We start from the raw sequence: 19,670 nt of genomic DNA on the forward strand, positions 1-19,670 counted from the left end.
AATAAATAGAGCGGTAAAACACGTCTTTCTAAAAGCCAGCATATTATATAAATAGTGAAGAAAAGGCAAAAGTTTACAGCACCTGGTATTCCCAGGCGGTCTCCCATCCAGAGTTACAACATTAAAATGGGGTCAGAATTAACTGTGAGAGATGACTAGTGGTTAAAAGAATGAGACATAAAAGAAGATTGGTTTAAATAGATTTGGTTTTTATACAAGGTTCACATAAAAGACTTTAAAACAACACGATAAAACTAGGTAAATGCTGTTAAAAGAATACAGTTCATTTGTCCATACCCTAAAAACAGTCCAAGAATCCCAGTGTGTTGATAAGTCCAATGTGAGTGTCCACCATTGTATATACAATCCACAGAAAGTGTAATCCAAAGTTTGCAGGTGGTGAATGGAAAGGTGAGCTCTAAAATTAGCAACTCCTTAATCCAACAGTTTGGTGACTTTTTTTGTCATGCTGCTCTCTTATACAGTTGTACTTCCTGCTTCCTGTCATGTGTCTAGTCACATGGCAGGCCAACCATCCATTTATTAAAGACACACACACACTTAAAATGTTAAGAGTAATAAAATGGCCTAAAAAACATGTAAAACACTTAACACTCTATAATACATTTAAATGATTGTAATAAATAGAGCGGTAAAACAAGTCTTTCTAAAAGCCAGCATATTATATAAATAGTGAAGAAAAGGCAAAAGCTTACAGCACCTGGTATTCCCAGGCGGTCTCCCATCCAAGTACTAACCAGGCCCGACGCTGCATTGCTTCCGAGATCAGACGAGATCGGGCGGTCTCAGCGCAGTATGGCCGTAAGCGAGGGCGCTCCAAAAAGTGGGCTATTTAAAGATCAGCCTCCGTAAAAGCCAGCATATTATATAAATAGTGAAGAAAAGGCAAAAGCTTACAGCACCTGGTATTCCCAGGCGGTCTCCCATCCAGAGTTACAAGATTAAAATGGGGTCAGATTTAACTGTGAGAGATGAGTAGTGGTTAAAAGAATGAGACATAAAAGAAGATTGGTTTAAATAGATTTGGTTTATATACAAGGTTAACATAAAAGACTTTAAAACAACATGATAAAACTAGGTAAATGCTGTTAAAAGAATACAGTTCATTTGTCCATACCCTAAAAACAGTCCAAGAATCCTAGTGTGTTGATAAGTCCAATGTGAGTGTCCACCATTGTATATACAATCCACAGAAAGTGTAATCCAAAGTTTGCAGGTGGTGAATGGAAAGGTGAGCTCTAAAATTAGCAAACTCCTTAATCCAACAGTTTGGTGACTGTCCTTTGTTTGTCATGCTGCTCTCTTATACAGTTGTACTTCCTGCTTCCTGTCATGTGTCTAGTCACATGGCAGGCCAACCATCCATTTATTTAAGACACACACACACTTAAAATGTTAAGAGCAATAAAATGGCCTAAAAAAACATGTAAAACACTTAACACTCTATAATACATTTAAATGATTGTAATAAATAGAGCGGTAAAACACGTCTTTCTAAAAGCCAGCATATTATATAAATAGTGAAGAAAAGGCAAAAGCTTACAGCACCTGGTATTCCCAGGCGGTCTCCCTTCCAGAGTTACAAGATTAAAATGGGGTCAGATTTAACTGTGAGAGATGACTAGTGGTTAAAAGAATGAGACATAAAAGAAGATTGGTTTAAATAGATTTGGTTTATATACAAGGTTCACATAAAAGACTTTAAAACAACACGATAAAACTAGGTAAATGCTGTTAAAAGAATACAGTTCATTTGTCCATACCCTAAAAACAGTCCAAGAATCCCAGTGTGTTGATAAGTCCAATGTGAGTGTCCACCATTGTATATACAATCCACAGAAAGTGTAATCCAAAGTTTGCAGGTGGTGAATGGAAAGGTGAGCTCTAAAATTAGCAACTCCTTAATCCAACAGTTTGGTGACTTTTTTTGTCATGCTGCTCTCTTATACAGTTGTACTTCCTGCTTCCTGTCATGTGTCTAGTCACATGGCAGGCCAACCATCCATTTATTAAAGACACACACACACACTTAAAATGTTAAGAGTAATAAAATGGCCTAAAAAACATGTAAAACACTTAACACTCTATAATACATTTAAATGATTGTAATAAATAGAGCGGTAAAACACGTCTTTCTAAAAGCCAGCATATTATATAAATAGTGAAGAAAAGGCAAAAGCTTACAGCACCTGGTATTCCCAGGCGGTCTCCCATCCAAGTACTAACCAGGCCCGACGCTGCTTTGCTTCCGAGATCAGACGAGATCGGGCGGTCTCAGCGCAGTATGGCCGTAAGCGAGTACTGCTCCAAAAAGTGGGCTATTTATAGATCAGCCTCCGTAAAAGCCATCTTATTATATAAATAGTGAAGAAAAGGCAAAAGCTTACAGCACCTGGTATTCCCAGGGGGTCTCCCATCCAAGTACTAACCAGGCCCGACGCTGCTTTGCTTCCGAGATCGGGCGCACTCAGCGCAGTATGGCCGTAAGCGAGGACTGCTCCAAAAAGTGGGTTATTTATAGATCAGCCTCCGTAAAAGCCATCATATTATATAAATAGTGAAGAAAAGGCAAAAGTTTACAGCACCTGGTATTCCCAGGCGGTCTCCCATCCAGAGTTACAACATTAAAATGGGGTCAGAATTAACTGTGAGAGATGACTAGTGGTTAAAAGAATGAGACATAAAAGAAGATTGGTTTAAATAGATTTGGTTTTTATACAAGGTTCACATAAAAGACTTTAAAACAACACGATAAAACTAGGTAAATGCTGTTAAAAGAATACAGTTCATTTGTCCATACCCTAAAAACAGTCCAAGAATCCCAGTGTGTTGATAAGTCCAATGTGAGTGTCCACCATTGTATATACAATCCACAGAAAGTGTAATCCAAAGTTTGCAGGTGGTGAATGGAAAGGTGAGCTCTAAAATTAGCAACTCCTTAATCCAACAGTTTGGTGACTTTTTTTGTCATGCTGCTCTCTTATACAGTTGTACTTCCTGCTTCCTGTCATGTGTCTAGTCACATGGCAGGCCAACCATCCATTTATTAAAGACACACACACACTTAAAATGTTAAGAGTAATAAAATGGCCTAAAAAACATGTAAAACACTTAACACTCTATAATACATTTAAATGATTGTAATAAATAGAGCGGTAAAACACGTCTTTCTAAAAGCCAGCATATTATATAAATAGTGAAGAAAAGGCAAAAGCTTACAGCACCTGGTATTCCCAGGCGGTCTCCCATCCAAATACTAACCAGGCCCGACGCTGCTTTGCTTCCGAGATCAGACGAGATCGGGCGGTCTCAGCGCAGTATGGCCGTAAGCGAGGGCGCTCCAAAAAGTGGGCTATTTAAAGATCAGCCTCCGTAAAAGCCAGCATATTATATAAATAGTGAAGAAAAGGCAAAAGCTTACAGCACCTGGTATTCCCAGGCGGTCTCCCATCCAGAGTTACAAGATTAAAATGGGGTCAGATTTAACTGTGAGAGATGAGTAGTGGTTAAAAGAATGAGACATAAAAGAAGATTGGTTTAAATAGATTTGGTTTATATACAAGGTTAACATAAAAGACTTTAAAACAACACGATAAAACTAGGTAAATGCTGTTAAAAGAATACAGTTCATTTGTCCATACCCTAAAAACAGTCCAAGAATCCTAGTGTGTTGATAAGTCCAATGTGAGTGTCCACCATTGTATATACAATCCACAGAAAGTGTAATCCAAAGTTTGCAGGTGGTGAATGGAAAGGTGAGCTCTAAAATTAGCAAACTCCTTAATCCAACAGTTTGGTGACTGTCCTTTGTTTGTCATGCTGCTCTCTTATACAGTTGTACTTCCTGCTTCCTGTCATGTGTCTAGTCACATGGCAGGCCAACCATCCATTTATTTAAGACACACACACACTTAAAATGTTAAGAGCAATAAAATGGCCTAAAAAAACATGTAAAACACTTAACACTCTATAATACATTTAAATGATTGTAATAAATAGAGCGGTAAAACACGTCTTTCTAAAAGCCAGCATATTATATAAATAGTGAAGAAAAGGCAAAAGCTTACAGCACCTGGTATTCCCAGGCGGTCTCCCTTCCAGAGTTACAAGATTAAAATGGGGTCAGATTTAACTGTGAGAGATGACTAGTGGTTAAAAGAATGAGACATAAAAGAAGATTGGTTTAAATAGATTTGGTTTATATACAAGGTTCACATAAAAGACTTTAAAACAACACGATAAAACTAGGTAAATGCTGTTAAAAGAATACAGTTCATTTGTCCATACCCTAAAAACAGTCCAAGAATCCCAGTGTGTTGATAAGTCCAATGTGAGTGTCCACCATTGTATATACAATCCACAGAAAGTGTAATCCAAAGTTTGCAGGTGGTGAATGGAAAGGTGAGCTCTAAAATTAGCAACTCCTTAATCCAACAGTTTGGTGACTTTTTTTGTCATGCTGCTCTCTTATACAGTTGTACTTCCTGCTTCCTGTCATGTGTCTAGTCACATGGCAGGCCAACCATCCATTTATTAAAGACACACACACACTTAAAATGTTAAGAGTAATAAAATGGCCTAAAAAACATGTAAAACACTTAACACTCTATAATACATTTAAATGATTGTAATAAATAGAGCGGTAAAACACGTCTTTCTAAAAGCCAGCATATTATATAAATAGTGAAGAAAAGGCAAAAGCTTACAGCACCTGGTATTCCCAGGCGGTCTCCCATCCAAGTACTAACCAGGCCCGACGCTGCTTTGCTTCCGAGATCAGACGAGATCGGGCGGTCTCAGCGCAGTATGGCCGTAAGCGAGGGCTGCTCCAAAAAGTGGGCTATTTAAAGATCAGCCTCCGTAAAAGCCAGCATATTATATAAATAGTGAAGAAAAGGCAAAAGCTTACAGCACCTGGTATTCCCAGGCGGTCTCCCATCCAGAGTTACAAGATTAAAATGGGGTCAGATTTAACTGTGAGAGATGAGTAGTGGTTAAAAGAATGAGACATAAAAGAAGATTGGTTTAAATAGATTTGGTTTATATACAAGGTTAACATAAAAGACTTTAAAACAACACGATAAAACTAGGTAAATGCTGTTAAAAGAATACAGTTCATTTGTCCATACCCTAAAAACAGTCCAAGAATCCTAGTGTGTTGATAAGTCCAATGTGAGTGTCCACCATTGTATATACAATCCACAGAAAGTGTAATCCAAAGTTTGCAGGTGGTGAATGGAAAGGTGAGCTCTAAAATTAGCAAACTCCTTAATCCAACAGTTTGGTGACTGTCCTTTGTTTGTCATGCTGCTCTCTTATACAGTTGTACTTCCTGCTTCCTGTCATGTGTCTAGTCACATGGCAGGCCAACCATCCATTTATTTAAGACACACACACACTTAAAATGTTAAGAGCAATAAAATGGCCTAAAAAAACATGTAAAACACTTAACACTCTATAATACATTTAAATGATTGTAATAAATAGAGCGGTAAAACACGTCTTTCTAAAAGCCAGCATATTATATAAATAGTGAAGAAAAGGCAAAAGCTTACAGCACCTGGTATTCCCAGGCGGTCTCCCATCCAAGTACTAACCAGGCCCGACGCTGCTTTGCTTCCGAGATCAGACGAGATCGGGCGGTCTCAGCGCAGTATGGCCGTAAGCGAGGGCTGCTCCAAAAAGTGGGCTATTTAAAGATCAGCCTCCGTAAAAGCCAGCATATTATATAAATAGTGAAGAAAAGGCAAAAGCTTACAGCACCTGGTATTCCCAGGCGGTCTCCCATCCAGAGTTACAAGATTAAAATGGGGTCAGATTTAACTGTGAGAGATGAGTAGTGGTTAAAAGAATGAGACATAAAAGAAGATTGGTTTAAATAGATTTGGTTTATATACAAGGTTAACATAAAAGACTTTAAAACAACACGATAAAACTAGGTAAATGCTGTTAAAAGAATACAGTTCATTTGTCCATACCCTAAAAACAGTCCAAGAATCCTAGTGTGTTGATAAGTCAAATGTGAGTGTCCACCATTGTATATACAATCCACAAAAAGTGTAATCCAAAGTTTGCAGGTGGTGAATGGAAAGGTGAGCTCTAAAATTAGCAAACTCCTTAATCCAACAGTTTGGTGACTGTCCTTTGTTTGTCATGCTGCTCTCTTATACAGTTGTACTTCCTGCTTCCTGTCATGTGTCTAGTCACATGGCAGGCCAACCATCCATTTATTTAAGACACACACACACTTAAAATGTTAAGAGCAATAAAATGGCCTAAAAAAACATGTAAAACACTTAACACTCTATAATACATTTAAATGATTGTAATAAATAGAGCGGTAAAACACGTCTTTCTAAAAGCCAGCATATTATATAAATAGTGAAGAAAAGGCAAAAGCTTACAGCACCTGGTATTCCCAGGCGGTCTCCCATCCAAGTACTAACCAGGCCCGACGCTGCTTTGCTTCCGAGATCAGACGAGATCGGGCGGTCTCAGCGCAGTATGGCCGTAAGCGAGGGCTGCTCCAAAAAGTGGGCTATTTAAAGATCAGCCTCCGTAAAAGCCAGCATATTATATAAATAGTGAAGAAAAGGCAAAAGCTTACAGCACCTGGTATTCCCAGGCGGTCTCCCATCCAGAGTTACAAGATTAAAATGGGGTCAGATTTAACTGTGAGAGATGAGTAGTGGTTAAAAGAATGAGACATAAAAGAAGATTGGTTTAAATAGATTTGGTTTATATACAAGGTTAACATAAAAGACTTTAAAACAACACGATAAAACTAGGTAAATGCTGTTAAAAGAATACAGTTCATTTGTCCATACCCTAAAAACAGTCCAAGAATCCTAGTGTGTTGATAAGTCAAATGTGAGTGTCCACCATTGTATATACAATCCACAAAAAGTGTAATCCAAAGTTTGCAGGTGGTGAATGGAAAGGTGAGCTCTAAAATTAGCAAACTCCTTAATCCAACAGTTTGGTGACTGTCCTTTGTTTGTCATGCTGCTCTCTTATACAGTTGTACTTCCTGCTTCCTGTCATGTGTCTAGTCACATGGCAGGCCAACCATCCATTTATTTAAGACACACACACACTTAAAATGTTAAGAGCAATAAAATGGCCTAAAAAAACATGTAAAACACTTAACACTCTATAATACATTTAAATGATTGTAATAAATAGAGCGGTAAAACACGTCTTTCTAAAAGCCAGCATATTATATAAATAGTGAAGAAAAGGCAAAAGCTTACAGCACCTGGTATTCCCAGGCGGTCTCCCATCCAGAGTTACAAGATTAAAATGGGGTCAGATTTAACTGTGAGAGATGACTAGTGGTTAAAAGAATGAGACATAAAAGAAGATTGGTTTAAATAGATTTGGTTTATATACAAGGTTAACATAAAAGACTTTAAAACAACATGATAAAACTAGGTAAATGCTGTTAAAAGAATACAGTTCATTTGTCCATACCCTAAAAACAGTCCAAGAATCCTAGTGTGTTGATAAGTCCAATGTGAGTGTCCACCATTGTATATACAATCCACAGAAAGTGTAATCCAAAGTTTGCAGGTGGTGAATGGAAAGGTGAGCTCTAAAATTAGCAAACTCCTTAATCCAACAGTTTGGTGACTGTCCTTTGTTTGTCATGCTGCTCTCTTATACAGTTGTACTTCCTGCTTCCTGTCATGTGTCTAGTCACATGGCAGGCCAACCATCCATTTATTTAAGACACACACACACTTAAAATGTTAAGAGCAATAAAATGGCCTAAAAAAACATGTAAAACACTTAACACTCTATAATACATTTAAATGATTGTAATAAATAGAGCGGTAAAACACGTCTTTCTAAAAGCCAGCATATTATATAAATAGTGAAGAAAAGGCAAAAGCTTACAGCACCTGGTATTCCCAGGCGGTCTCCCTTCCAGAGTTACAAGATTAAAATGGGGTCAGATTTAACTGTGAGAGATGACTAGTGGTTAAAAGAATGAGACATAAAAGAAGATTGGTTTAAATAGATTTGGTTTATATACAAGGTTCACATAAAAGACTTTAAAACAACACGATAAAACTAGGTAAATGCTGTTAAAAGAATACAGTTCATTTGTCCATACCCTAAAAACAGTCCAAGAATCCCAGTGTGTTGATAAGTCCAATGTGAGTGTCCACCATTGTATATACAATCCACAGAAAGTGTAATCCAAAGTTTGCAGGTGGTGAATGGAAAGGTGAGCTCTAAAATTAGCAACTCCTTAATCCAACAGTTTGGTGACTTTTTTTGTCATGCTGCTCTCTTATACAGTTGTACTTCCTGCTTCCTGTCATGTGTCTAGTCACATGGCAGGCCAACCATCCATTTATTAAAGACACACACACACACTTAAAATGTTAAGAGTAATAAAATGGCCTAAAAAACATGTAAAACACTTAACACTCTATAATACATTTAAATGATTGTAATAAATAGAGCGGTAAAACACGTCTTTCTAAAAGCCAGCATATTATATAAATAGTGAAGAAAAGGCAAAAGCTTACAGCACCTGGTATTCCCAGGCGGTCTCCCATCCAAGTACTAACCAGGCCCGACGCTGCTTTGCTTCCGAGATCAGACGAGATCGGGCGGTCTCAGCGCAGTATGGCCGTAAGCGAGTACTGCTCCAAAAAGTGGGCTATTTATAGATCAGCCTCCGTAAAAGCCATCTTATTATATAAATAGTGAAGAAAAGGCAAAAGCTTACAGCACCTGGTATTCCCAGGGGGTCTCCCATCCAAGTACTAACCAGGCCCGACGCTGCTTTGCTTCCGAGATCGGGCGCACTCAGCGCAGTATGGCCGTAAGCGAGGACTGCTCCAAAAAGTGGGTTATTTATAGATCAGCCTCCGTAAAAGCCATCATATTATATAAATAGTGAAGAAAAGGCAAAAGTTTACAGCACCTGGTATTCCCAGGCGGTCTCCCATCCAGAGTTACAACATTAAAATGGGGTCAGAATTAACTGTGAGAGATGACTAGTGGTTAAAAGAATGAGACATAAAAGAAGATTGGTTTAAATAGATTTGGTTTTTATACAAGGTTCACATAAAAGACTTTAAAACAACACGATAAAACTAGGTAAATGCTGTTAAAAGAATACAGTTCATTTGTCCATACCCTAAAAACAGTCCAAGAATCCCAGTGTGTTGATAAGTCCAATGTGAGTGTCCACCATTGTATATACAATCCACAGAAAGTGTAATCCAAAGTTTGCAGGTGGTGAATGGAAAGGTGAGCTCTAAAATTAGCAACTCCTTAATCCAACAGTTTGGTGACTTTTTTTGTCATGCTGCTCTCTTATACAGTTGTACTTCCTGCTTCCTGTCATGTGTCTAGTCACATGGCAGGCCAACCATCCATTTATTAAAGACACACACACACTTAAAATGTTAAGAGTAATAAAATGGCCTAAAAAACATGTAAAACACTTAACACTCTATAATACATTTAAATGATTGTAATAAATAGAGCGGTAAAACACGTCTTTCTAAAAGCCAGCATATTATATAAATAGTGAAGAAAAGGCAAAAGCTTACAGCACCTGGTATTCCCAGGCGGTCTCCCATCCAAATACTAACCAGGCCCGACGCTGCTTTGCTTCCGAGATCAGACGAGATCGGGCGGTCTCAGCGCAGTATGGCCGTAAGCGAGGGCGCTCCAAAAAGTGGGCTATTTAAAGATCAGCCTCCGTAAAAGCCAGCATATTATATAAATAGTGAAGAAAAGGCAAAAGCTTACAGCACCTGGTATTCCCAGGCGGTCTCCCATCCAGAGTTACAAGATTAAAATGGGGTCAGATTTAACTGTGAGAGATGAGTAGTGGTTAAAAGAATGAGACATAAAAGAAGATTGGTTTAAATAGATTTGGTTTATATACAAGGTTAACATAAAAGACTTTAAAACAACACGATAAAACTAGGTAAATGCTGTTAAAAGAATACAGTTCATTTGTCCATACCCTAAAAACAGTCCAAGAATCCTAGTGTGTTGATAAGTCCAATGTGAGTGTCCACCATTGTATATACAATCCACAGAAAGTGTAATCCAAAGTTTGCAGGTGGTGAATGGAAAGGTGAGCTCTAAAATTAGCAAACTCCTTAATCCAACAGTTTGGTGACTGTCCTTTGTTTGTCATGCTGCTCTCTTATACAGTTGTACTTCCTGCTTCCTGTCATGTGTCTAGTCACATGGCAGGCCAACCATCCATTTATTTAAGACACACACACACTTAAAATGTTAAGAGCAATAAAATGGCCTAAAAAAACATGTAAAACACTTAACACTCTATAATACATTTAAATGATTGTAATAAATAGAGCGGTAAAACACGTCTTTCTAAAAGCCAGCATATTATATAAATAGTGAAGAAAAGGCAAAAGCTTACAGCACCTGGTATTCCCAGGCGGTCTCCCTTCCAGAGTTACAAGATTAAAATGGGGTCAGATTTAACTGTGAGAGATGACTAGTGGTTAAAAGAATGAGACATAAAAGAAGATTGGTTTAAATAGATTTGGTTTATATACAAGGTTCACATAAAAGACTTTAAAACAACACGATAAAACTAGGTAAATGCTGTTAAAAGAATACAGTTCATTTGTCCATACCCTAAAAACAGTCCAAGAATCCCAGTGTGTTGATAAGTCCAATGTGAGTGTCCACCATTGTATATACAATCCACAGAAAGTGTAATCCAAAGTTTGCAGGTGGTGAATGGAAAGGTGAGCTCTAAAATTAGCAACTCCTTAATCCAACAGTTTGGTGACTTTTTTTGTCATGCTGCTCTCTTATACAGTTGTACTTCCTGCTTCCTGTCATGTGTCTAGTCACATGGCAGGCCAACCATCCATTTATTAAAGACACACACACACTTAAAATGTTAAGAGTAATAAAATGGCCTAAAAAACATGTAAAACACTTAACACTCTATAATACATTTAAATGATTGTAATAAATAGAGCGGTAAAACACGTCTTTCTAAAAGCCAGCATATTATATAAATAGTGAAGAAAAGGCAAAAGCTTACAGCACCTGGTATTCCCAGGCGGTCTCCCATCCAAGTACTAACCAGGCCCGACGCTGCTTTGCTTCCGAGATCAGACGAGATCGGGCGGTCTCAGCGCAGTATGGCCGTAAGCGAGGGCTGCTCCAAAAAGTGGGCTATTTAAAGATCAGCCTCCGTAAAAGCCAGCATATTATATAAATAGTGAAGAAAAGGCAAAAGCTTACAGCACCTGGTATTCCCAGGCGGTCTCCCATCCAGAGTTACAAGATTAAAATGGGGTCAGATTTAACTGTGAGAGATGAGTAGTGGTTAAAAGAATGAGACATAAAAGAAGATTGGTTTAAATAGATTTGGTTTATATACAAGGTTAACATAAAAGACTTTAAAACAACACGATAAAACTAGGTAAATGCTGTTAAAAGAATACAGTTCATTTGTCCATACCCTAAAAACAGTCCAAGAATCCTAGTGTGTTGATAAGTCCAATGTGAGTGTCCACCATTGTATATACAATCCACAGAAAGTGTAATCCAAAGTTTGCAGGTGGTGAATGGAAAGGTGAGCTCTAAAATTAGCAAACTCCTTAATCCAACAGTTTGGTGACTGTCCTTTGTTTGTCATGCTGCTCTCTTATACAGTTGTACTTCCTGCTTCCTGTCATGTGTCTAGTCACATGGCAGGCCAACCATCCATTTATTTAAGACACACACACACTTAAAATGTTAAGAGCAATAAAATGGCCTAAAAAAACATGTAAAACACTTAACACTCTATAATACATTTAAATGATTGTAATAAATAGAGCGGTAAAACACGTCTTTCTAAAAGCCAGCATATTATATAAATAGTGAAGAAAAGGCAAAAGCTTACAGCACCTGGTATTCCCAGGCGGTCTCCCATCCAAGTACTAACCAGGCCCGACGCTGCTTTGCTTCCGAGATCAGACGAGATCGGGCGGTCTCAGCGCAGTATGGCCGTAAGCGAGGGCTGCTCCAAAAAGTGGGCTATTTAAAGATCAGCCTCCGTAAAAGCCAGCATATTATATAAATAGTGAAGAAAAGGCAAAAGCTTACAGCACCTGGTATTCCCAGGCGGTCTCCCATCCAGAGTTACAAGATTAAAATGGGGTCAGATTTAACTGTGAGAGATGAGTAGTGGTTAAAAGAATGAGACATAAAAGAAGATTGGTTTAAATAGATTTGGTTTATATACAAGGTTAACATAAAAGACTTTAAAACAACACGATAAAACTAGGTAAATGCTGTTAAAAGAATACAGTTCATTTGTCCATACCCTAAAAACAGTCCAAGAATCCTAGTGTGTTGATAAGTCAAATGTGAGTGTCCACCATTGTATATACAATCCACAAAAAGTGTAATCCAAAGTTTGCAGGTGGTGAATGGAAAGGTGAGCTCTAAAATTAGCAAACTCCTTAATCCAACAGTTTGGTGACTGTCCTTTGTTTGTCATGCTGCTCTCTTATACAGTTGTACTTCCTGCTTCCTGTCATGTGTCTAGTCACATGGCAGGCCAACCATCCATTTATTTAAGACACACACACACTTAAAATGTTAAGAGCAATAAAATGGCCTAAAAAAACATGTAAAACACTTAACACTCTATAATACATTTAAATGATTGTAATAAATAGAGCGGTAAAACACGTCTTTCTAAAAGCCAGCATATTATATAAATAGTGAAGAAAAGGCAAAAGCTTACAGCACCTGGTATTCCCAGGCGGTCTCCCATCCAAGTACTAACCAGGCCCGACGCTGCTTTGCTTCCGAGATCAGACGAGATCGGGCGGTCTCAGCGCAGTATGGCCGTAAGCGAGGGCTGCTCCAAAAAGTGGGCTATTTAAAGATCAGCCTCCGTAAAAGCCAGCATATTATATAAATAGTGAAGAAAAGGCAAAAGCTTACAGCACCTGGTATTCCCAGGCGGTCTCCCATCCAGAGTTACAAGATTAAAATGGGGTCAGATTTAACTGTGAGAGATGAGTAGTGGTTAAAAGAATGAGACATAAAAGAAGATTGGTTTAAATAGATTTGGTTTATATACAAGGTTAACATAAAAGACTTTAAAACAACACGATAAAACTAGGTAAATGCTGTTAAAAGAATACAGTTCATTTGTCCATACCCTAAAAACAGTCCAAGAATCCTAGTGTGTTGATAAGTCAAATGTGAGTGTCCACCATTGTATATACAATCCACAAAAAGTGTAATCCAAAGTTTGCAGGTGGTGAATGGAAAGGTGAGCTCTAAAATTAGCAAACTCCTTAATCCAACAGTTTGGTGACTGTCCTTTGTTTGTCATGCTGCTCTCTTATACAGTTGTACTTCCTGCTTCCTGTCATGTGTCTAGTCACATGGCAGGCCAACCATCCATTTATTTAAGACACACACACACTTAAAATGTTAAGAGCAATAAAATGGCCTAAAAAAACATGTAAAACACTTAACACTCTATAATACATTTAAATGATTGTAATAAATAGAGCGGTAAAACACGTCTTTCTAAAAGCCAGCATATTATATAAATAGTGAAGAAAAGGCAAAAGCTTACAGCACCTGGTATTCCCAGGCGGTCTCCCATCCAGAGTTACAAGATTAAAATGGGGTCAGATTTAACTGTGAGAGATGACTAGTGGTTAAAAGAATGAGACATAAAAGAAGATTGGTTTAAATAGATTTGGTTTATATACAAGGTTCACATAAAAGACTTTAAAACAACACGATAAAACTAGGTAAATGCTGTTAAAAGAATACAGTTCATTTGTCCATACCCTAAAAACAGTCCAAGAATCCCAGTGTGTTGATAAGTCCAATGTGAGTGTCCACCATTGTATATACAATCCACAGAAAGTGTAATCCAAAGTTTGCAGGTGGTGAATGGAAAGGTGAGCTCTAAAATTAGCAAACTCCTTAATCCAACAGTTTGGTGACTGTCCTTTGTTTGTCATGCTGCTCTCTTATACAGTTGTACTTCCTGCTTCCTGTCATGTGTCTAGTCACATGGCAGGCCAACCATCCATTTATTTAAGACACACACACACTTAAAATGTTAAGAGCAATAAAATGGCCTAAAAAAACAAGTAAAACACTTAACACTCTATAATACATTTAAATGATTGTAATAAATAGAGCGGTAAAACACGTCTTTCTAAAAGCCAGCATATTATATAAATAGTGAAGAAAAGGCAAAAGCTTACAGCACCTGGTATTCCCAGGCGGTCTCCCATCCAGAGTTACAAGATTAAAATGGGGTCAGATTTAACTGTGAGAGATGACTAGTGGTTAAAAGAATGAGACATAAAAGAAGATTGGTTTAAATAGATTTGGTTTATATACAAGGTTCACATAAAAGACTTTAAAACAACACGATAAAACTAGGTAAATGCTGTTAAAAGAATACAGTTCATTTGTCCATACCCTAAAAACAGTCCAAGAATCCCAGTGTGTTGATAAGTCCAATGTGAGTGTCCACCATTGTATATACAATCCACAGAAAGTGTAATCCAAAGTTTGCAGGTGGTGAATGGAAAGGTGAGCTCTAAAATTAGCAACTCCTTAATCCAACAGTTTGGTGACTTTTTTTGTCATGCTGCTCTCTTATACAGTTGTACTTCCTGCTTCCTGTCATGTGTCTAGTCACATGGCAGGCCAACCATCCATTTATTAAAGACACACACACACACTTAAAATGTTAAGAGTAATAAAATGGCCTAAAAAACATGTAAAACACTTAACACTCTATAATACATTTAAATGATTGTAATAAATAGAGCGGTAAAACACGTCTTTCTAAAAGCCAGCATATTATATAAATAGTGAAGAAAAGGCAAAAGCTTACAGCACCTGGTATTCCCAGGCGGTCTCCCATCCAAGTACTAACCAGGCCCGACGCTGCTTTGCTTCCGAGATCAGACGAGATCGGGCGGTCTCAGCGCAGTATGGCCGTAAGCGAGTACTGCTCCAAAAAGTGGGCTATTTATAGATCAGCCTCCGTAAAAGCCATCTTATTATATAAATAGTGAAGAAAAGGCAAAAGCTTACAGCACCTGGTATTCCCAGGGGGTCTCCCATCCAAGTACTAACCAGGCCCGACGCTGCTTTGCTTCCGAGATCGGGCGCACTCAGCGCAGTATGGCCGTAAGCGAGGACTGCTCCAAAAAGTGGGTTATTTATAGATCAGCCTCCGTAAAAGCCATCATATTATATAAATAGTGAAGAAAAGGCAAAAGTTTACAGCACCTGGTATTCCCAGGCGGTCTCCCATCCAGAGTTACAACATTAAAATGGGGTCAGAATTAACTGTGAGAGATGACTAGTGGTTAAAAGAATGAGACATAAAAGAAGATTGGTTTAAATAGATTTGGTTTTTATACAAGGTTCACATAAAAGACTTTAAAACAACACGATAAAACTAGGTAAATGCTGTTAAAAGAATACAGTTCATTTGTCCATACCCTAAAAACAGTCCAAGAATCCCAGTGTGTTGATAAGTCCAATGTGAGTGTCCACCATTGTATATACAATCCACAGAAAGTGTAATCCAAAGTTTGCAGGTGGTGAATGGAAAGGTGAGCTCTAAAATTAGCAACTCCTTAATCCAACAGTTTGGTGACTTTTTTTGTCATGCTGCTCTCTTATACAGTTGTACTTCCTGCTTCCTGTCATGTGTCTAGTCACATGGCAGGCCAACCATCCATTTATTAAAGACACACACACACTTAAAATGTTAAGAGTAATAAAATGGCCTAAAAAACATGTAAAACACTTAACACTCTATAATACATTTAAATGATTGTAATAAATAGAGCGGTAAAACAAGTCCTTCTAAAAGCCAGCATATTATATAAATAGTGAAGAAAAGGCAAAAGCTTACAGCACCTGGTATTCCCAGGCGGTCTCCCATCCAAGTACTAACCAGGCCCGACGCTGCATTGCTTCCGAGATCAGACGAGATCGGGCGGTCTCAGCGCAGTATGGCCGTAAGCGAGGGCGCTCCAAAAAGTGGGCTATTTAAAGATCAGCCTCCGTAAAAGCCAGCATATTATATAAATAGTGAAGAAAAGGCAAAAGCTTACAGCACCTGGTATTCCCAGGCGGTCTCCCATCCAGAGTTACAAGATTAAAATGGGGTCAGATTTAACTGTGAGAGATGAGTAGTGGTTAAAAGAATGAGACATAAAAGAAGATTGGTTTAAATAGATTTGGTTTATATACAAGGTTAACATAAAAGACTTTAAAACAACACGATAAAACTAGGTAAATGCTGTTAAAAGAATACAGTTCATTTGTCCATACCCTAAAAACAGTCCAAGAATCCTAGTGTGTTGATAAGTCCAATGTGAGTGTCCACCATTGTATATACAATCCACAGAAAGTGTAATCCAAAGTTTGCAGGTGGTGAATGGAAAGGTGAGCTCTAAAATTAGCAAACTCCTTAATCCAACAGTTTGGTGACTGTCCTTTGTTTGTCATGCTGCTCTCTTATACAGTTGTACTTCCTGCTTCCTGTCATGTGTCTAGTCACATGGCAGGCCAACCATCCATTTATTTAAGACACACACACACTTAAAATGTTAAGAGCAATAAAATGGCCTAAAAAAACATGTAAAACACTTAACACTCTATAATACATTTAAATGATTGTAATAAATAGAGCGGTAAAACACGTCTTTCTAAAAGCCAGCATATTATATAAATAGTGAAGAAAAGGCAAAAGCTTACAGCACCTGGTATTCCCAGGCGGTCTCCCATCCAAGTACTAACCAGGCCCGACGCTGTTTTGCTTCCGAGATCAGACGAGATCGGGCGGTCTCAGCGCAGTATGGCCGTAAGCGAGTACTGCTCCAAAAAGTGGGCTATTTATAGATCAGCCTCCGTAAAAGCCATCTTATTATATAAATAGTGAAGAAAAGGCAAAAGCTTACAGCACCTGGTATTCCCAGGGGGTCTCCCATCCAAGTACTAACCAGGCCCGACGCTGCTTTGCTTCCGAGATCGGGCGCACTCAGCGCAGTATGGCCGTAAGCGAGGACTGCTCCAAAAAGTGGGTTATTTATAGATCAGCCTCCGTAAAAGCCATCATATTATATAAATAGTGAAGAAAAGGCAAAAGTTTACAGCACCTGGTATTCCCAGGCGGTCTCCCATCCAGAGTTACAACATTAAAATGGGGTCAGAATTAACTGTGAGAGATGACTAGTGGTTAAAAGAATGAGACATAAAAGAAGATTGGTTTAAATAGATTTGGTTTTTATACAAGGTTCACATAAAAGACTTTAAAACAACACGATAAAACTAGGTAAATGCTGTTAAAAGAATACAGTTCATTTGTCCATACCCTAAAAACAGTCCAAGAATCCCAGTGTGTTGATAAGTCCAATGTGAGTGTCCACCATTGTATATACAATCCACAGAAAGTGTAATCCAAAGTTTGCAGGTGGTGAATGGAAAGGTGAGCTCTAAAATTAGCAACTCCTTAATCCAACAGTTTGGTGACTTTTTTTGTCATGCTGCTCTCTTATACAGTTGTACTTCCTGCTTCCTGTCATGTGTCTAGTCACATGGCAGGCCAACCATCCATTTATTAAAGACACACACACACTTAAAATGTTAAGAGTAATAAAATGGCCTAAAAAACATGTAAAACACTTAACACTCTATAATACATTTAAATGATTGTAATAAATAGAGCGGTAAAACAAGTCTTTCTAAAAGCCAGCATATTATATAAATAGTGAAGAAAAGGCAAAAGCTTACAGCACCTGGTATTCCCAGGCGGTCTCCCATCCAAGTACTAACCAGGCCCGACGCTGCTTTGCTTCCGAGATCAGACGAGATCGGGCGGTCTCAGCGCAGTATGGCCGTAAGCGAGGGCGCTCCAAAAAGTGGGCTATTTAAAGATCAGCCTCCGTAAAAGCCAGCATATTATATAAATAGTGAAGAAAAGGCAAAAGCTTACAGCACCTGGTATTCCCAGGCGGTCTCCCATCCAGAGTTACAAGATTAAAATGGGGTCAGATTTAACTGTGAGAGATGAGTAGTGGTTAAAAGAATGAGACATAAAAGAAGATTGGTTTAAATAGATTTGGTTTATATACAAGGTTAACATAAAAGACTTTAAAACAACACGATAAAACTAGGTAAATGCTGTTAAAAGAATACAGTTCATTTGTCCATACCCTAAAAACAGTCCAAGAATCCTAGTGTGTTGATAAGTCCAATGTGAGTGTCCACCATTGTATATACAATCCACAGAAAGTGTAATCCAAAGTTTGCAGGTGGTGAATGGAAAGGTGAGCTCTAAAATTAGCAAACTCCTTAATCCAACAGTTTGGTGACTGTCCTTTGTTTGTCATGCTGCTCTCTTATACAGTTGTACTTCCTGCTTCCTGTCATGTGTCTAGTCACATGGCAGGCCAACCATCCATTTATTTAAGACACACACACACTTAAAATGTTAAGAGCAATAAAATGGCCTAAAAAAACATGTAAAACACTTAACACTCTATAATACATTTAAATGATTGTAATAAATAGAGCGGTAAAACACGTCTTTCTAAAAGCCAGCATATTATATAAATAGTGAAGAAAAGGCAAAAGCTTACAGCACCTGGTATTCCCAGGCGGTCTCCCATCCAGAGTTACGAGATTAAAATGGGGTCAGATTTAACTGTGAGAGATGACTAGTGGTTAAAAGAATGAGACATAAAAGAAGATTGGTTTAAATAGATTTGGTTTATATACAAGGTTCACATAAAAGACTTTAAAACAACACGATAAAACTAGGTAAATGCTGTTAAAAGAATACAGTTCATTTGTCCATACCCTAAAAACAGTCCAAGAATCCCAGTGTGTTGATAAGTCCAATGTGAGTGTCCACCATTGTATATACAATCCACAGAAAGTGTAATCCAAAGTTTGCAGGTGGTGAATGGAAAGGTGAGCTCTAAAATTAGCAACTCCTTAATCCAACAGTTTGGTGACTTTTTTTGTCATGCTGCTCTCTTATACAGTTGTACTTCCTGCTTCCTGTCATGTGTCTAGTCACATGGCAGGCCAACCATCCATTTATTAAAGACACACACACACACTTAAAATGTTAAGAGTAATAAAATGGCCTAAAAAACATGTAAAACACTTAACACTCTATAATACATTTAAATGATTGTAATAAATAGAGCGGTAAAACACGTCTTTCTAAAAGCCAGCATATTATATAAATAGTGAAGAAAAGGCAAAAGCTTACAGCACCTGGTATTCCCAGGCGGTCTCCCATCCAAGTACTAACCAGGCCCGACGCTGCTTTGCTTCCGAGATCAGACGAGATCGGGCGGTCTCAGCGCAGTATGGCCGTAAGCGAGTACTGCTCCAAAAAGTGGGCTATTTATAGATCAGCCTCCGTAAAAGCCATCTTATTATATAAATAGTGAAGAAAAGGCAAAAGCTTACAGCACCTGGTATTCCCAGGGGGTCTCCCATCCAAGTACTAACCAGGCCCGACGCTGCTTTGCTTCCGAGATCGGGCGCACTCAGCGCAGTATGGCCGTAAGCGAGGACTGCTCCAAAAAGTGGGTTATTTATAGATCAGCCTC

At 38.3% G+C, this 19,670-nt stretch overlaps 16 non-coding genes and 5 pseudogenes across 16 annotated transcripts; all 21 read right to left on the reverse strand.

The window, feature by feature from the left end:
* Window positions 1-709: 709 nt before the first annotated feature.
* Window positions 710-828, reverse strand: LOC141310374 (5S ribosomal RNA). The gene has a single exon (XR_012347918.1). It is a non-coding gene; the product is annotated as a 5S ribosomal RNA (ribosomal RNA).
* Window positions 829-2,198: 1,370 nt separating this feature from the next.
* Window positions 2,199-2,317, reverse strand: LOC141310020 (5S ribosomal RNA). The gene has a single exon (XR_012347566.1). It is a non-coding gene; the product is annotated as a 5S ribosomal RNA (ribosomal RNA).
* Window positions 2,318-2,401: 84 nt separating this feature from the next.
* On the reverse strand, window positions 2,402-2,510 carry LOC141310449 (5S ribosomal RNA; annotated as a pseudogene).
* A 723-nt stretch (window positions 2,511-3,233) lies between these two features.
* On the reverse strand, window positions 3,234-3,352 carry LOC141310337 (5S ribosomal RNA). Its single transcript, XR_012347881.1, has one exon. It is a non-coding gene; the product is annotated as a 5S ribosomal RNA (ribosomal RNA).
* A 1,368-nt stretch (window positions 3,353-4,720) lies between these two features.
* Window positions 4,721-4,839, reverse strand: LOC141310021 (5S ribosomal RNA). The gene has a single exon (XR_012347568.1). It is a non-coding gene; the product is annotated as a 5S ribosomal RNA (ribosomal RNA).
* A 730-nt stretch (window positions 4,840-5,569) lies between these two features.
* Window positions 5,570-5,688, reverse strand: LOC141310022 (5S ribosomal RNA). The gene has a single exon (XR_012347569.1). It is a non-coding gene; the product is annotated as a 5S ribosomal RNA (ribosomal RNA).
* A 730-nt stretch (window positions 5,689-6,418) lies between these two features.
* Window positions 6,419-6,537, reverse strand: LOC141310023 (5S ribosomal RNA). Its single transcript, XR_012347570.1, has one exon. It is a non-coding gene; the product is annotated as a 5S ribosomal RNA (ribosomal RNA).
* A 2,017-nt stretch (window positions 6,538-8,554) lies between these two features.
* Window positions 8,555-8,673, reverse strand: LOC141310025 (5S ribosomal RNA). Its single transcript, XR_012347572.1, has one exon. It is a non-coding gene; the product is annotated as a 5S ribosomal RNA (ribosomal RNA).
* Window positions 8,674-8,757: 84 nt separating this feature from the next.
* On the reverse strand, window positions 8,758-8,866 carry LOC141310450 (5S ribosomal RNA; annotated as a pseudogene).
* A 723-nt stretch (window positions 8,867-9,589) lies between these two features.
* Window positions 9,590-9,708, reverse strand: LOC141310338 (5S ribosomal RNA). Its single transcript, XR_012347882.1, has one exon. It is a non-coding gene; the product is annotated as a 5S ribosomal RNA (ribosomal RNA).
* Window positions 9,709-11,076: 1,368 nt separating this feature from the next.
* On the reverse strand, window positions 11,077-11,195 carry LOC141310027 (5S ribosomal RNA). Its single transcript, XR_012347573.1, has one exon. It is a non-coding gene; the product is annotated as a 5S ribosomal RNA (ribosomal RNA).
* A 730-nt stretch (window positions 11,196-11,925) lies between these two features.
* Window positions 11,926-12,044, reverse strand: LOC141310028 (5S ribosomal RNA). The gene has a single exon (XR_012347574.1). It is a non-coding gene; the product is annotated as a 5S ribosomal RNA (ribosomal RNA).
* Window positions 12,045-12,774: 730 nt separating this feature from the next.
* Window positions 12,775-12,893, reverse strand: LOC141310029 (5S ribosomal RNA). The gene has a single exon (XR_012347575.1). It is a non-coding gene; the product is annotated as a 5S ribosomal RNA (ribosomal RNA).
* A 2,017-nt stretch (window positions 12,894-14,910) lies between these two features.
* Window positions 14,911-15,029, reverse strand: LOC141310030 (5S ribosomal RNA). The gene has a single exon (XR_012347576.1). It is a non-coding gene; the product is annotated as a 5S ribosomal RNA (ribosomal RNA).
* Window positions 15,030-15,113: 84 nt separating this feature from the next.
* LOC141310451 (5S ribosomal RNA) lies at window positions 15,114-15,222 on the reverse strand (annotated as a pseudogene).
* A 723-nt stretch (window positions 15,223-15,945) lies between these two features.
* Window positions 15,946-16,064, reverse strand: LOC141310375 (5S ribosomal RNA). The gene has a single exon (XR_012347920.1). It is a non-coding gene; the product is annotated as a 5S ribosomal RNA (ribosomal RNA).
* A 729-nt stretch (window positions 16,065-16,793) lies between these two features.
* On the reverse strand, window positions 16,794-16,912 carry LOC141310265 (5S ribosomal RNA). The gene has a single exon (XR_012347810.1). It is a non-coding gene; the product is annotated as a 5S ribosomal RNA (ribosomal RNA).
* An 84-nt stretch (window positions 16,913-16,996) lies between these two features.
* Window positions 16,997-17,105, reverse strand: LOC141310452 (5S ribosomal RNA; annotated as a pseudogene).
* A 723-nt stretch (window positions 17,106-17,828) lies between these two features.
* Window positions 17,829-17,947, reverse strand: LOC141310031 (5S ribosomal RNA). The gene has a single exon (XR_012347577.1). It is a non-coding gene; the product is annotated as a 5S ribosomal RNA (ribosomal RNA).
* A 1,370-nt stretch (window positions 17,948-19,317) lies between these two features.
* On the reverse strand, window positions 19,318-19,436 carry LOC141310032 (5S ribosomal RNA). The gene has a single exon (XR_012347579.1). It is a non-coding gene; the product is annotated as a 5S ribosomal RNA (ribosomal RNA).
* An 84-nt stretch (window positions 19,437-19,520) lies between these two features.
* LOC141310453 (5S ribosomal RNA) lies at window positions 19,521-19,629 on the reverse strand (annotated as a pseudogene).
* Window positions 19,630-19,670: the final 41 nt, after the last annotated feature.

Source organism: Garra rufa, unplaced genomic scaffold (assembly GCF_049309525.1).
Source record: "Garra rufa unplaced genomic scaffold, GarRuf1.0 hap1_unplaced_003, whole genome shotgun sequence".
In the NCBI taxonomy this organism is placed as follows: domain Eukaryota; kingdom Metazoa; phylum Chordata; class Actinopteri; order Cypriniformes; family Cyprinidae; genus Garra; species Garra rufa.